The sequence below is a fragment of the Pseudophryne corroboree genome, chromosome 1 (assembly GCF_028390025.1).
Source record: "Pseudophryne corroboree isolate aPseCor3 chromosome 1, aPseCor3.hap2, whole genome shotgun sequence".
NCBI classification, from domain to species: Eukaryota; Metazoa; Chordata; class Amphibia; order Anura; family Myobatrachidae; genus Pseudophryne; species Pseudophryne corroboree.
In genome coordinates this window covers 66,430,402-66,448,012 of record NC_086444.1, presented here as the reverse complement: position 1 = coordinate 66,448,012, position 17,611 = coordinate 66,430,402, and the positions used below count along the sequence as shown (strand labels likewise).

The 17,611-nt window shown below is 49.2% G+C and overlaps 1 pseudogene; it reads right to left on the bottom strand.

The window, feature by feature from the left end:
- Window positions 1–1,678: 1,678 nt before the first annotated feature.
- LOC134948714 (5S ribosomal RNA) lies at window positions 1,679–1,797 on the bottom strand (annotated as a pseudogene).
- Window positions 1,798–17,611: the final 15,814 nt, after the last annotated feature.

The following is a 17,611-nucleotide window of genomic DNA, read 5'->3' as shown; positions in this document are numbered from 1 at the left end:
TCTTCGGCTACCGCCGTGGTCCACAGACAAGGGAACCGCAGGCAGAGCCTCAGTGACCCCAGCAGTCTCTGGAGCCCAAAAACAGACTGGGATCAGGGGGGAACGCTGTGGGCGGTTAGGCATGCTGGCCACCACAGAACTAAGGAGTAAGGGTAATGTGTAGTACAATTTACTGAGGTAAATTACTGAGGTAAACTGAGGTAAATTAATGAACCCCACAAGCAATGCTCCTACCTGACCAAAAATCTTTTAGAAAAGAGGCTGACCTAACTGCCAGCTCCCTTACAACAACACAGGGACCACCCCTACCCTCTGCCCCCATAGGCCACTAGAAATCTGATGCTTCCCTGGCCCGCCCCCAGGGTTTAACCCTCTCCTGTCCTATTCAGTCCTTTCGCTCTCCTTTTTGGAAGTACTGAAGCAAAGGTGACTACAGTTCATTCCAAGTCTTATCTTGACTTTTTTTTAAGTTCAGCCCTGGTTGGCGCTGGGTTTGCTTGTTCCCTCCAATACGCGCAGGCAACGGTTTCACTTTCCCATGCCCTAAAACCAGACTTAAATTCTTGCAAACAATTGACTCAATCTGTTTTACAGAAGTATGCGCTGGTCTTTAATTGTGCAGTTATTGTATCACATGGTCTGAATTAATGATACGGCTTATGTCTTTCCTAGTTCAGTTACTTAATGCTTACAAAATCCAACCAAGCAGTCTCCCATTACTTATGACCAATCCAGAGGCTGCAGAAGATATTTCATTTTTTTCTTATCAGAGCCCTGTTGTTTTACAACCAAAATGTATAAAAAAAATTAAATATAATAAATAGAGCCTATTTCTGAGGTCTGTGGACCGACGATGAAAACAGCTATTAAAGGACTGAACCTCTGCTGATTCTTGCATTGAATATTCGAGGCATTAATTGCTGCAGGAGGGTGCAAGAGACTGTGTTTCAAATGACACGTTTTCCGTCGGGTGTTCTATTTAATGATATACAATAATAATTCCCATGTGCGACATGATATAAAGAATGAGATATTTTGTAGGAAGAGGGCTCAGTGCTGAATAAAGGCAATTATTAGCTGTTATTTCGAATACTGTGCATTGCAAGGATATTGACCATACATTATAGTCTGCGTGCTGTACACCACTGCACAGATAACCAGCGTGACCAGTCTGCGTGCTGTATGACTCTTGTTTGGGCGCACTCTTATTGTATCTTAGTAACTAATGATAAGTGATATGCCTAAAATATAATATGATCTTTATTTCTACTCCTAAAATTAATGGGAACTCAGCAAAGACAAAACAAAACAATGAGGTTGGACATGAATAAACATTTGCATGCCAACAGGAAGAAAGAGATCTATTCCAAAAAAAATGGAATGTTCAGATCTTGATTATGCTTGGATAACTGCATATAGGAAGATAGCTACATGCCATGCTGCTTCCGTCTGCCAAAGATCTGTACAAACTGCGTTTGTATTAATACAGCCCTGGATTGGGTTGATTTCGTGAGAGGGAGAACCCACAAACTGAAATCAGGCCCTGTTCATTTACCACTGTTTAGGATTAGATACAAAGGGTAGAACAGGGATGGGATCTGAAAACAACAGATAGTAAGAACAAGTGTTAGTGGTGATCCTGCTGTTAGTGTTGTTCCACAGGGAAAGGAATGAGGTCTTCCTACTTCACTGGGTATTCCCTAGTGGTCGCCCGTCTAGGTACTGACCCAGCCCACCTTCGTTTAGCTTCCAAGATCGGACGAGATTGGGCGTGAGCATAGGGGTATGGTCGTTGGAGGACTTGCCCTGTGCCACCAATGAGAGTGCACCGAAAAAGGGAGGGATTGTTACCTCCTTGGGAAAGGGATAATGGGATAAGGGTGGAAGAGGAATAGTATCGGATCAAGTAAGCGTGAATCTGCTGTCCCCGTTAGACGGAAGAGACGTGTCTCCGGAGGGGACACGCTCTCCAGAATCGTGGATGAGAGTTCACAGAAGGAAGAAAAGAATGAAAGAGGAAATGGAAATTAGTAAATAGGTCCACGTAAGTGAGGGGTCCCCGTAGGTCCCTTTAATAGTTAAATATGGCACTAGATGTGATATTGACTTCGTATACATCTGTTCGTGCCATTCCTGATTTCTGATTGGTATGATGGTATTGATAGGTCCCACCGTTCTCTAAAGCAAACGCTCAGAGCTGGGGATTTATACAAAGAAGAGATTTCCACAGAAAAAGTGTGACAATTATATACCTGCGGAGATGGTATAAACACAGTTTGGGGTAACTACAGTAAACCAGGTACGGGACCACTCACCACCTGTTCTTCTTGCATTTAGTGTGCAATTAATACTTTGTACAGTACACTTTGACTGAGAGCACCGTTGATGATAACCACTGTATTCTTTTTTGAAAAGACAAAAAATTCACTGACACATAGGGAACCTAGTCAGTCGTACTAATTTGAGTATGGAAAGCACACATGCAACTGTCAAACAGGTGAAATGCTCAAAAAAAGTTATAGAGAAGAAACAACAACAGTTTGAGATACCTGAGGCAGACTTAATTGCGGGACCACACTCACCTATCCCTGTTGATTTAACGAGTGATATATACACATGTATACAATGCACCTGGGAGCGCCAGCAACAACAATATCCAAAATTTACACTGTAACAATAAGTGTTTTGGCTGGAGCATCACAACTAGTTGTATATAAAGCAGATAAATATTAAATATCACCCATCTGGTCTTCAGGTCGGCAAGGTGCCCGCAGGTGAAACGCATTTCACCCGATCACGGGCTTGTCCACCACTGCACAGATAACCAGCAGAACCAGTCTGTGTGCTGTACACCACTGCAGATAACCAGCATGACCAGTCTGCGTGCTGTACACCACTGCACAGATAACCAGCATAAACAGTCTGCGTGCTGTACACCACTGCACAGATAATCAGCATGAACAGTCTGCGTGCTGTACACCACTGCACATAACCTGCGTGACCTGTCATATATTTCCCCATAGCCGCAGATAGGGTATGCTATATAACACAGGGATGTAGTTGCCTTGGATGTCTGAGTATAAACATTTACATCTCTACTTTTATTAATATATCTATATTGTGCCTTATGTCTATGCCACTACAAATACTGTGCTGCATGAGATAAATAGTGCTTTCACGTTTCTAGGATAGAACACATCTGTCTGCACTTCCAAACGCAGGTGGTAAAGTCGGCTGGTTTCTTTTTTTTGTTTTTTAAATCTGATTATATATAATTTCTGTAAAATTAATTTTTTAACTTCGTATGGTACGTCTGTACAATAGTTTTTGTCACCAGTTAGTTGTGTGCATCACGGACATCACATGGTAAACGACTGAGCACTTTCCCAAGCACACGAGATGCCGATTTCTTTAAAAAAATAAAACCACTAATTCCGAGAGAGGGATAAATGAGAAGCAGGATCAGTGCGGAGGGGATTTCTCAGGACGTAGTACTGTGTGTCCTCCAATTTCAGAGGATCTATAATATCTTCTTGTTGCTGGATTATTGTTTTAATAAAAAAATAAAGCGTCTCTTTAAACTTTGTTAAGGAAATCAAGGTGTAAAGCGGCCGGTATATGAACAGTGTCCAGGGTGATTAGCGACGGGTTGAAGGCGAATAAAATGGGGAACATGTACTTAGACTCTAGCAGCAGGTGGGGAGGGTCTTTCCGCTTGTGTGATTGAGCCTACAAAACAAAATACACCAAATAAATAACATAATACAGTAAATGGTAAATGTAACGTGCAGGTAAGAGAAATGGACAGAAATAGAGTCTACTTTCAAATAGGTTGTAAATTGATCTATTTAAATTTGTTAAAATGAACTGATCTACCACACATTCCCATTCAATAAAAAAATTCAAATAAAATTCAATTACAATTCTCCCAATGGGGAGACGTACCAAGCTTAGGAGAGAAATAAAGAGGAGCTGTCCAATGCAATCAATCATCTTGAAACTGTCTGTAGTGCACGTGTGTGACCTTACACATTGCAGCTGCATCCATGAAGGATGCGGCCGCAGTGTGATTGACAGCGGCTGGCGTTTGTGGGGTGGTGACGTGGCGTTGTGGGCATGACGGGCCGAACGGGGGTGCTTTCCTGGGGGGAAGGGGGGGAGATTGGGGGCTGCGCCAAGTTACACGCAGCCGCTCTGATTAAAAAAAAATTGGCGGCGGGCCGCCTGACAGCACAGCCTGGGTCAACCTTAGTTCAATGTGTCCGCACTGCGGACGCATCGGGAGGCAGCCTGTCACACATGCTGGGCGGACCCCAGCATGTGAGGAGATAGACGCAGATCTGGCTGTATGCTGAATGTCCCCATATTTTGCATAACAGAAACTGAAGTTGTGCTTGTATTTCACGTCAGCCATTGGAATGTCTATAACGGATGCAGGTGTAAAGTGCATATGGGCCACATTCCAGCATCTCCGCGGGGTGGTGTGAGAGAGTAGGGAGCCTGTGTGCAGGTCTGAGCGGTGCAGTAGACCCTGGCTTTGTGCATTGCGCAGGGGCTGCACACTGGAGAGTGACTGCCAGTACAGACCACCGTACAAGGCACCTGTAGGGTCTCTGCAGTTATCAGTCTGACACCATGTAAGGACTGTGGTTTGCGGCTCACCTGTATACTCCGGATAAAGGAGACCGTCACACGCTCCTCAAACTCATTCACTGGCGTGTACAGGTTCAGGATTTTCACAATCTGTTATGAAGACAACAAAGACAACATGTAGTGAGTCAGTGATGGACTGGAATATGCAGAATAAGTCTACAAAGACCATAAAACAGTCAAATATATGTTTTATGTAGCATATGTTTTAAGGCCTTTGAAAAAGCAGCAGTGTAGCTGTGAAACGCGTCAGTGGTATGCCTCCTTGCCACCTCTATCTACCATTACATTCATCATTGCCTGAACCACTGTGGACCCTGCAATATCTACCTTGGACATTTTCCACTGACTAAGGATCGGACTTTCTCCAAAGCCACGCACTACTGGTGAGGACTTTCCTGTTTTTTTTTTCAATATCAAATTGGAACTGATAATCCTCCAGCGTTGGAATCTTTAATACCGATCCAGGGACTGTGCAACAGCCCCAGGAGAATTGACACTCAGTTCATGCAGTTATAAGGTCCTATGGAAAAAATTGGAACAGGCAAGATAGGATAAAATCAAAGGGTGACTAGAGGCTTATATGTTGCAGAGTGATGTTATGACTGAATTTTAATTGTAATTTTTAAAACGTTGTTTATATGTATTTTATTAAAAGCACTGATATTAAGACAATCCATCTCATTTAGCGCTGCCTTATTGTTGCTTTGTATGTATCTAATAATATAGGTGTGACTAACCTATTTTAGGCAGCTGCTTATACACATAATTGGAAACACACCCCAAGCGCCCCCTTCCAACCTAGGTTGGTATATCTCCTGCTTAGTGGGTGGCTGCACATAACTGTCACAGTTTCTAGACCACCCGGCAGGTCATATGATCCAGGTCACTCAGCAGATGCAAACACAGAGTCACATTTTCCAGAGCACAATGGTGATGCATTGTAATTGGCTGGTGGACGTTTTGTCACAGAACTCCAAAACAAAGCAACCAATCACAAAGCCAATATAATTCTGCACATCTATAGCTTTAATTTGGTATATTATTTAACCTGCTCAGGCAATGGCATCAAAGAAATGTCACTCATAAAAATCGTCCTTACGCTATTAATATACAGATAATCTGTTGCTTGGATGTATTGAAGGGCAGCAATGACCCCTAGTGGCTGAACTGTCACAGAGAGCTGCTAGATTGGTTTCCCTACATACAATCACTTCTGAACAATGGATTTTGGGGTTATCTCTTTCTTTTTCCCTTCAGTAAATTGATAGCTGGCTTCTGAATGAATGGGGCTGCAACCATCCAATCAGGAGTTGGCTTTTATTTTGCACAGTTAGGCAAATGGCACAGAGACTAGGGATGGGCACACGCCAATATAAAATTTTGAGGGACAGTAGGAATTATTTTAAACTTTACAATGTAACCCAACTGCCCCACCTACTTGCAAAACCCATGTGGGAGACAGATGGTGGTGCTATTGACCAAAATCAAGCTCTTCATAAAAGGCATTTCAACCACACAGTGTGTGTTCCGTTATATGTATGTTTTCTGCACGATAGTAAATATGAGGGTCAGGGCCGTTTCTTGGAGCAGGCGAGCAGTGCAACCGCACTGGGCGCCCGCCGTGGCACTAACTGTGGCTCCCTGCTTCTCCCACCTATTTCTCCCCGAGTAACCCGCTCGGGGGGTGGAGTTTCACGGAATGACGCGGTTGCGTCGTTACGTCACTTCGCGAAACTCCCCCCCCCGAGCGGAGTACAGAGGGGGATCCAAGTTAGGAAGAGGGAAAGGCCGGCGCGACGAGAGACTGGTGAGGTGGGCCGAAGAGCGGTAATCGCCTCTGTAAGTATTCTCTCTCTCTCAATGCGTAAAATGGGGACACCTGCCGTAATGTGTGAAATGGGGACTCTTGCCTGCCGTAGTGTGGGGATTTAATGTATCAAGGGCATTGCGGTGTGTGGCATAATATGGTGCAGGGGGCATTACTGTGTGGGGCTTAATATGGTAGAATTTTTTTTTCCTGTGGTGGTCGTGATCTGTTGGAGCAGGGTCAAAAACTGGATTGTGAGGTAGTCTTTTCAGATGAGGCCACACCCATTTAGATGAGGCCACGCCCCCTTTCCGAGTGCGCGCGCAAGTTTTGTTTTTATCTAGGTGTGTGGGGGGGCACATTTTTTTTTATGTCATGGGGGGGGGGGCGCATTTTTAAATCTCGCACTGGGAGCCAAATTGGCTAGAAACAGCCCTGATGAGGGTATCGTCTGCTTTCCTGTTCTATCTTAAACTATAAAAATAACCTTTCCATGGGATACAATGAGATTATTTACTAAGAGAGGGCAGCTACCAGGGGTCCTCAGCGGATCATTCTGCTGCATCTCTTCTCCCACCTCCTTCCCTGCTAAACCAATGCCCAGCAAGAAAGTAAATTCTACGTGCAGTTGGGTAGTGAAATGCAAGGACATGGAAGGGTAGAAAATATTACCACACACCCATCAATGTTGGTGCTTCCAGTAGGATATATATTGTCCGCTGTCACAGAATATAGAGAAACCTTTCTGAATAAATGCACAAGTCATGTGGGGACACGAGGATTAGGACTTATTTACTTCCACTAAGTGAACATTGGTCTATGATGGCAAGCTGATGTTTAATAACAGCCGACAGTGGAGTAGCTAAAGTAACTTAGGGGGACATTTACTAAGCAGTGATAAGAGAGGGGAAGTGAGCCAGTGGAGAAGTTGCAAATGGCAACCAATCAGCACTGATGTAACATCTATAACTTGCATACTATAAAATGATACAGAGCTGCTGATTGGTTGATGGGGCAACTTCTCCACTGGCTCACTTCTCCACTCTTATCACTGCTTAGTAAATGTCCCCCTTACTTCCTTGTGCAAAATATGAGCTACACCTGCTACCCCATTCATCTATAAGGGCCTGTTACAGAGCTCATTCTGCCAAGAAGATGCGATGTAACACCACTACACTGCGGGAATTCACTCACAGTGGGTGACAGCTGTTTATGCAGCTCCTGTGGCCCCACGGATTCTAGTGACACTGCTCACTCTAGTTTGCAACTGGGGTACACCAGGACCTGAGGCAAGTCTGTTCCAGTGTCGTAGGATCTTGTCGTGACTGCTGTGACCCCTTATAATGTGCCAGTCACCAATCTAATACTCAGAGACTGTAATGATGGGATCACACGTTCTACCAGCACAAATCAGGGCCCGTCCTGACCTAAAATGAGGTGTCTGATGAGGAGAGGCTCATCCTCCTTGTAATACTCCAGCATCCCCTGGAAGTCCTTCTCGATCCTCTGCACCGTCACCTGCCGGGTGAGCTCGGGATGCTTCCTCTCTGGCTGGATGACACCCGGAGTGCCTGTTAGAGAATAAACAACATGCGGAGATAATAAACATGCTTGTGTCCTGGTAGGATCTGTGAATGGACGATCGTTATAAGTCTGTGCACGCTCTGGAAGTGACTGCATGCAAGTTTATGTGATGCACTCACATGCATTATCATCGCATCTACACTTACTACTGAAGAGGTGTAACCGGGTGACACGGGGCGTTCTCACATGCGGAAAGTTAATTGTGGGCGCGTGTAGGCAACTGCGGCATGCAAGAACATTATTAGCACCTAGTATAGGGCGTGTGCAAGTCTGCACCGATGATAATGAGAACAAAGGTGCCGAGCCAGAGATGGCGCCGGAGAGGGTTAAGGGGGAGGGGCGGCAGGCGGCCCGCGGGCCAACGGCGCGAAGGAAGGGGGCGGGCAGGTATGCCCATCCCCTCTTTCACACCTGCAGGTACCTGGCGGCCAGTCAGGAGATGGGGGGGCCGGCCGGACACCGGAGGGTTTAAATAGGATGAGCAGGGGGGGGAAGGAGGGCATTGAGTGCAGGGAGAGCAGAGCTGCTAGCGTGACCCAGCTTCAACGCAGCAGCAAAGGAACAAAGGAAGCCAACTTCAAAGCAGCATGGAGGACCCAGCAGAGAGGGGGGCCAGAAGGAGAAGCATACCTCACAGGTTCCGGGAGGAGGCCGAGGACATCGCAGGGTTACATTTTAGCTCTGCACGGAGGGACGGAGCACGGCAGCTGTTAGGGTCTCCTGCCCTGTGCTGCCACGTCGTCATGGCAACCAGGAGACAAGTGCTAGCGGAGTAACCTGAGCGCAGCTGATACTCCGGTTCGGGTCTTTTGCTGTGCAGTGGTTATAGGCTCTGTGCACGGCAGGGGATCCGGTGCTGGTTTTTGTGCTCACAGTCTGTGAGGTCTGAGTGGGGCGTGGACAGCACCTGCTTTATAAGGCCTCTTCTCAGGGTAAGCAGATGCTGCTGAATCTTTGTTGGTTAGTCAGTTCCTGAAAGTTAACCAGTACTGTGTAGCTTTGTATTTGTTTGTTGCTTACTGCAAATAGGTCTGGGGATTTGGTATTACACTCTGCCAATCCAGACCTAGCAGTAAGACTGGAGTCAGTCGTTTAGCTTGCTGGGGTTCTGTTACTACTCTGTGAACTTAGCAAGTTTGCGGCTGTATTCTAAGACTTGCCTGTCTAATCCTGTCTCACTGTGCTAGGTGTCAGGGGTCAGTTTAGTGGCAGTAAGCTGAACCTGTGCACTGCAAGTGAGAATTAGGATTGTGGAGACTCTCCTTGTGTCTATCATTCCATCTCTGACCAAGGAGTTTACTGCCACACCCGTTGGTAACCCTTTAGGGTTTTGCTGTTGCCCTTAGCAACAGCATTTCGGGTTCTCTACGTATTAAAACACAACATCTTGCTTTTCCCATCTGAGCAGTTCTAATACAAGGGAGATACCCAGTTCCTTAGCCTCTGGGCTTCTCTGTTCACCTTGTGTGTATTTTGTTACCCTATCACCTTCTGTGTACGTTATGTCATATTCCCCAGTCTGTCTGTGAGTCCATTTGTTTTGCATAACAGTTCAAACACCAGTACATTCCTGCAGGCACTGGAGTGCATAACAGTTCTGACACCAGTACTTTCCTGCAGGCACTGGTGTGCATAACAGCAGCAGCAGTTCAGGGATAATGAGACGGGAGCTCCCCCTGGCGGCCGGAAAGTAGCAGGACGGCTGCAGGAGCAGAGGAGAAGAAAAAGCAGCTCCAAGCACACAGCTAGGGCTGCGAAGAAGAAGAAGCAGCCGGCAGCAGCGACCACCAGCGAGCAACTACACGGGGTGAGTGACCTGCCGCCCATTTATGAGGATATCCCCGCTGCAACAGAGTCAGATGGCCCCGATTCCGGGGGGGAGGGGCGGAAGGCGCTGGAAGAAGGTCAAAATCCCGGCAACCCCATCTCACCCACCACCCAACCCCAAACCCCAGCCCGTATACTGGAGAAAGGCAAGGCAGGATACGAGGGTGGCCCATCAACGGGCGACCGGGATTATTGGGTGCATCAGGCGTCCACCCAGCTGTTCAGGGAATTGTCACAGCTTCCGGCATTTGGGCAGCTGAGCAGGGGGCTGCAGGACTCCGAACGTCGCCACAGCAGTGAGAGGCATCACAGGGGGCATGCAAGCAGGGAGTCATCTTATGGTCAGAAATCCCCGCGTTACCGCTTGCCACCCCCCAGCTCTTGACATCAGCACAGCCACCATTCCAGAGCACGCCGGCCATCACCCGCTAGGAGTTACAGTCGGCACGCATCACCGCCGGCGGCATACATCACCCCACGGCACGGTTGCCGAGGGTGCAGCTGCAGCAGGCAGGAGGACAGACAAGAGCAGCGTTATCAGCTTACGGGAGGAGGGCATCGATCAGCACACCATAGCAGCCAGCACGGCACCCCGGCAAGGCAAGGCGCCAGGGCGGCAGCACACAGGAGCTTGCGTCAAGACGAGGCAGTCTTCACCACGCCAGCCAGACCTCCACATGGGAGCACTACGGCGGTCCATGAAGCACGTACCATCACGCCGCAGGAGCGTCAGCGCGCATACACGCATCGGCCAGGAGGTGCGGAGCCTCAGCGAGGAGAGAGCGTCACGGGCTACGCTCCGGCCAGCGATGCCCCAGCAGTCCGCACGGTCCAAGTGGCTACCACACCGAAGGCGGCATCCTGCGCTATGACCAGCGCGGAGGGTCCAGCAGCAGCAGCACCGACAACCAGTCCCAGCGTAGCTGGAGGGGAATCTTCACACGGGAAGGGTGAGACCAATGTTGATATTAACAGTTTGTGTAATGTTAACGTGTCCCCAGATATCTCGCAGAGTGTTAGTAATGTTATGGTTAAGTTTACGGGGGTGGTTGGTAATAGAGGAGCAGGTCAGTGGAGGGAGCAGGGGGACAGCTCAGCGGATTCGGACGAAGACGAATCATGTAGAGTGTTGAGGGAGCAGCTAAAGTTAGCCAGAGCGAATTGTAAGAAAAAGAAAGGTGGTACCCCTGGGACAGACGTGGTTAGGGAGCGGATGGGGCAGGTGCAGCAGGACACAGCAAAGAAATTTTTGCAGACAGGGACCTCAGTGGGTTGTGAGTTCAGTGCAGTGGCAGGCCACCTGCCAAAGCAAACCAGGAAGGAGATTGAAAAAGGGGCTTTCGTAGATATATGCTCATTGACAGAGAAAGGGCTGAGCGACAAGGAAAAGGCAAAGCCAAAAGGGGGGTACGCAATCTGATAGCTACAAGACAATCGAGAACTGGCTGAGCGGAATGTTCGCCTACTCCGGCTGTTACATAGAAGCGTACCCCGAGGTAGCGATGAGCATGTTAAAATATACAGATTTTATATACTCCGTGTACAAGGAGCAAGGGGGATTAGTCTGGCTGAGGTACGACGAGAGGTTCAGAACGAAGGCAGAGGGCGGTAAGCCCATTGACTACGGAGTTAGGGACCTGGATGCTTGGCTCAAGGCATTAGCTAGCGGGTTAGGGGAGAAGGCCACACCGTCACACGCAGCCGGGGCGGGGAGGCCTAGCACGCAGAAGCATGACCTTAAATGCTGGGCATTTAACGAATCACACTGTACCCGCACGCATTGCAAGTTCAAGCACGCGTGTTCTTTTTGCAATGCACACCATGTCGCAAAGGATTGCAATAGGAAAAGGGCTAATCACCCAAAAAAAGCTACCCGCGGCAGCAGGGGCTGGGAAAAGCGGTTAGTCCAGTGAACCTAAGCAGGATCCTGGGGTGGCTAGCCAGGTATCCCAAGCAGCAGGAAGCCAAATTGCTGCTGGACGGTTTTAGGGAGGGCTTTAGAATACCGATAATAAGGAAGGTCCCGCCCACAATTAAAATAAGAAACCTGAAATCCATTAAGGAGCAACCGGGGGTGGTGCGCGAGAAAATCGCAAGGGAACTACAGTTAGGTAGAATGGCGGGGCCATTCACAGCCCCCCCAATACCGGGTTTGATAGTGTCACCTTTGGGACTGGTCCCAAAAAAGGCACCGGGGAAGTTCAGGCTCATTCAGCACCTGTCCTATCCCGAGGGAGCGTCAGTCAATGACGCCCTGGACAAAGAGCAATGCTCAGTGCAGTATCAATCATTTGACCGGGCGGTCAAGATGGTAAGAGCACAAGGGAAAGGAGCTCTCATGGCGAAGCTAGACATCGAGTCGGCTTTCAGACTGCTCCCACTGCACCCAGAGAGCTTCAGGCTGATGGGGTTAAGCTTTGACGGTTTTCTCTTCGTGGACAAATGCCTGCCGATGGGTTGCGCCATTTCGTGCACTTTCTTTGAGGCATTTAGTTCATTCCTACAATGGTGTTTGCAGGAACGCTCAGGATTGGGGGCCATAGCTCATTATCTGGACGACTTCCTGGTGGCGGGCCCACCGGAGTCGGAACAGTGCAGCCACCTCTTGCACGAGCTGCAGGGCATGCTGGAGGAGTTCAGCGTACCCATCGCAGCGGAGAAGACGGAGGGTCCTAAGGATGTTATATCCTACTTAGGCATCGAAATCGACACGGTTAGGCAGGAGTGCAGACTCCCCACAGAGAAGGTGGTAAGGTTGGTCAGGGAGGTGAGCGACTGTGCGAAGGCCAAGAAAGTCACGTTGGGGCAGTTGCAGTCATTATTGGGGAGCCTAAATTTCGCTTGCAGGGTGATTCCCATGGGCAGAATCTTCAAGAGGCGGCTGGAGCAAGCCACTGCAGGCATGGCAAGGAAGCACCACTTCATACGTATCACCAGGGAGCTTAGGGAGGACCTGCGGGTGTGGGAGGAGTTCCTCCTACATTTCAATGGTGTGCAAATCTAGCCCAAGGCAGTAGTGTCAAACCGCGCACTGCAGTTATTTACAGACGCAGCAGGAGCTACGGGGTTTGGGGCATATTTGCAGGGAGAATGGTGTGCCCAGCAATGGCCACCAGAGTGGGAGTCCGCTGGGCTCACCAAGAACTTAGCGCATTGGAGTTGTTCCCGATAGTCGCGGCAGTTGAGATATGGGGCAAAAAGCTGGCCAATAGGCAGATCCAATTCTGGTGCGACAACATGGGGGTGGTGCAAGCCGTGAACAACCAGCGAGCATCATCGCCACCAGTGGTCAGGTTGCTTAGGAGGTTAGTGGCAGCATGCCTGCAGCACAACATAACATTCAAAGCTAGGCACGTGCCAGGGGAGAAGAATGTGATAGCGGACGCATTGTCCAGGCAGAAGTGGGACGTCTTTAGGGCCGCAGTGCCAGGAGCAAGCGCGGTAGGTTTAACATGCCCCTCCTATCTCTGGCAGATAGTCGATCAGAATTAGACAGCTTGGTGGAACGGTCCCTGGCACCAAAGACCTGGAAGGCTTACAAGGCCGCATGGGGAAAATGGCGGCAGTTCCAAGCGGCGGGAGATACTGAATCCAAGCCCCCGCAGCATCAATTGCTGGCGTTCTTGGACAAGCTTAGAAGGGAGCAGACTTCCAGGGCCAGAGCGAATGCGATACTAGCAGGTGTATCCTTTTTTCAAAAACTGGCAGGCAAAAGGGACAAGACAAGGAGTTTTGTTGTACGCACAATAATGAGGGGCTGGGCGCGGGCAGAGGTTAGGAAACCAGATGCTAGAGAGCCAGTCACCATTGAGAGGCTGAGGAAGCTGTTGGAAGCGGTTCCAAGCGTCTGTCGCGACCAGAGTGAGGCGAGGTTGTTTACAACAGCGTTTATCATGGCTTTTAGTGGGGCATTCAGGGTTAGCGAGTTGGTAGCGCAGTCCAAAACGGCAAAAGAAACGGGCCTGCAGTGCAGTAGCGTTAACGTAACAGAGGACGCAGTATTGTGCAAAATACGTCAATCTAAGACGGACCAGGGCGGAAAGGGCAGATGGGTGCAGCTACGTAGGCACGGCGACGCTACGGTCTGCCCGGTAAGGGCGGTCGAAGCTTTTGTGGTCGCAAGGCGGGGAAAATTTTCTCGTGCACAAGGACGAGTCTGCACTTACCAGGTACCAGTTCTCAGCAATATTGAAGAGATGCATAAGAGCCCTTGGCTGGCAGGCGGAGAAGTTCGGGACACACTCGTTTAGAATAGGGGCGGCCACGTCAGCCGCTAGTGAATGGTGCGCGATCGAGGAGATCAAAGCATTAGGCAGTTGGGGGTCCAACAGCTATAGGCGCTACATTAGACTCCTCACCGACGAAACAGAAAATATCTAACTATCATATCCCCCCCTCTCCCACCCATCCCCATCCGCAGGAAAAAAGGAGGCAAGGCAGATATGGATCGTCGGCCATTCATACATTCACTGGGCGGCAGCAAGGGCCGCCGGGAGGTCCTACAGAAGGCAGTTGGGGCTAGCGGAGAAGGATAGGAGAGTACGCTGGTTCGGGGAAAGAGGGATGAGGTGGCATGGCCTGAGGGGCACCTTGTTATTCGGGGAAGAAGCGACTGGCAGCCCGGACACCATAGTGTTACACCTGGGGGGTAACGACTTGGGCGACATGAAATCCCTCGACCTGATTAGGCTAATACGGGCTGACCTAGGGTGGGTAAAAGAGCGATGGCCGGAGGTAGAGTTAATATGGTCTAACATCATTCCCAGGCTATCATGGCGCGGAGCATGGAGAGGGGCGGGAATAGAGAGGGCCCGGAAAAGGGTCAACGCTGCCGTGGGCAAGTGCATTGCAGCGCTAGGCGGACGGGTCATACGGCATAAGGACATCAGCCAAAGGATTGAGGGCATGTATAGGGGTGACGGGGTCCATTTGTCGGACATCGGTATTGACCTGTTCAATAATGTGCTTCAGGAGGCGCTAGAGGCCGGGGGTCGGTAGCTGGTTGCAGGGTGGGGGCTTCCGGTCTCGGGGGGCATCCGAGATCCTCGTGTGGCGGGAAGAAGCGGTGCGCGAGGCATGGCGAACGGGGGGAGCCAGCTGAGGTTGGCAGATTCACCCTCTGTGAATGGGTGCACGCTCGGCTCCAGCCTTGGACGGTTGGGCCAGTGGGCTGCGTGCCAGGCGAGCGTGATATGCGCCAGGAGGGCTGGTTCCCCAGGGGCGTTGCCGTGGTGCCTACCGGGTAGGCAGGGCACGCCCCCAGGTAATCAGGAGTGCTCAGTGACCCATTTGCACCTTGCCCACCATTTCTGTCCGTGCCCTGCAACCTTGTAAGGTAACATGGAATAAGGTAATGGAAATAAACTGTGGCCAGTAATTCGATCCAAAAGACATGTGTCAGACTCTTATTTAAAGGGGAGTTTATTTGAGCAGGAGCAGGGGGGACGCCGTGGGTCGACCTCTCCCCCTTAGGAGAACAAAGGTGCTGAGCCAGAGATGGCGCCTGAGAGGGTTAAGGGGGAGGGGCGGCAGGCGGCCCGCGGGCCAACGGCGCGAAGGAAGGGGGGCGGGCAGGTATGCCCGTCCGCTCTTTCACACCTGCAGGTACCTGGCGGCCAGTCAGGAGATGGGGGGGGCGGCCGGACACCGGAGGGTTTAAATAGGATGAGCAGGGGGGGGAAGGAGGGCATTGAGTGCAGGGAGAGCAGAGCTGCTAGCGTGACCCACCCACCCACCCATTAAAGCGAGCCGCTAGCGGGCCGCACACTCCCTTCTTTTTGCATTTTGTACCCCTTCTTTTGTGTCGCGATAGGCAAATATGTGGGACAAGTATACATCGGTTTGTTTAAAAAAAATAAAAAAAAATAATATATATATATATATATATATATATAAAAAATAAAAATAAAATAATATATATATATACATATACATTTGCAATCTGGCATTGTCACAGGGTTTTTCATGTGAAGGGAGATGGTAATCAAAGTTTTTATTGTATAAATTGTCAGGTGCAAGTTACAGTTATGGTTGTATGTTAACGTGTTATAACAAATGAAGGCATGTTATTTGTATGTCACAGTCAGCAGGCGGCGGGAAGAAGCGGTGCGCAAGGCATGGCGAACGGGGGGAGCCAGCTGAGGTTGGCAGATTCACCCTCGGTGAATGGGTGCACGCTCGGCTCCAGCCTTGGACGGTTGTGCCAGTGGGCTGCGTGCCAGGCGAGCGTGATATGTGCCAGGAGGGCTGGTTCCCCAGGGGCGTTGCCGCGGTGCCTACCGGGTAGGCAGGGCACGCCCCCAGGTAATCAGGAGTGGTCAGTGACCCATTTGCGCCTTGCCCACCATTTCTGTCCGTGCCGTGCAACCTTGTAAGGTAACATGGAATAAGGTAATGGAAATAAACTGTGGCAAGTAATTCGATCCAAAAGACGTGTCAGACTCTTATTTAAAGGGGAGTTTATTTGAGCAGGAGCAGGGGGGACGCCGTGGGTCGACCTCTCCCCCTTATGAGGACTAATAGAAAGCCATGAGCACACAGTAGGGGGGATGCACCACAAGTACAAGTACAAAGTACAACCCCGCACAGCACATGCAGCACATTTCACACTGGTTCTGCATCAAGCCCCTGGATGTAAAGAAGTCTAATAAGCGGCTGTGGGGACGGGTGTAATGACGTCCCAGTTTGGCGCCCGTGCGGGATGCCGGCTGAACTCGGGGCAATCATTACAAGGTATACTTTTGCCTTGTAAGTGATTGCCCCATTTAAAAAAAAACATCAGAGTTGGGCCGGCATACCGGACGGCATCCGAACTCAGGCGTCATTACATCCGGCTTGCGGTATGAAAAGTCGGCAGGTTCTGAATGGTGAACTGGACATTAGGTCAAAAAGCAAATGTTGACATTCACAAATGTCAACATTGTTCATCATGTCAATACTTAACATGTCAGCGCCAGAATGTCGACATGCATTTGTTTTTTTTTGCATATATTAGCCTAATAAATAGAAAATGTGCTACACTCAGCTTCTTGGGTGATGTGCTTGGTTTCCGTACTCTCTAATATGGTCACACACATTACATACAAATCTTCCCCCATAATCAGTACTTAATAAACAGTGGAATCTGGTAATCAGTAATGAATACAGAGTATGCAGTATGGACGGGTACGTAGGAAAAACAATGTACTTCACTTCAAGTGATTAAAATAATGATAGGTAAACATGGCGATAGACTACCAAATACCATTACTATTGGGAAGGTGCAAAGGTTCGGTATAAATGTTTGCACCTGCAGTAGATGCCGGTTGGTGGATCTCTAAAGACAAGTAGCACTGCGTTCCGTATGGCAGACAATGTACATTTCTCCTCAATGCACTGGTGCACTGGGGATCTTAATTTCTGCAAACCAAATTTATAGGCAATGTTCCATTGGTAACGTGGTACTGTAGGTGGAACTCCATGAAATAAGCTATAGCCACAATCAATGTGGACAGCAGTATCCTGCTTGTCTACAATGAAACCCAAATGTTTGTGCACCTCGGACATTGCATAAAACTCATCCGTTGTTGCAGAGACGTGCGGTGGGGTGAGGCAGGTGAGGCAGAGCCTTTCCTGTCATACTAACGTTTGTGAAAGAGTTTTGACTGTATAAAGTATATGAAAAATACAAAGAATATGTTTAGAATATCTTCTTTGCATTATTCTAATAATTTTTATAGCCAGAACCGTGGAGTAGAAAGT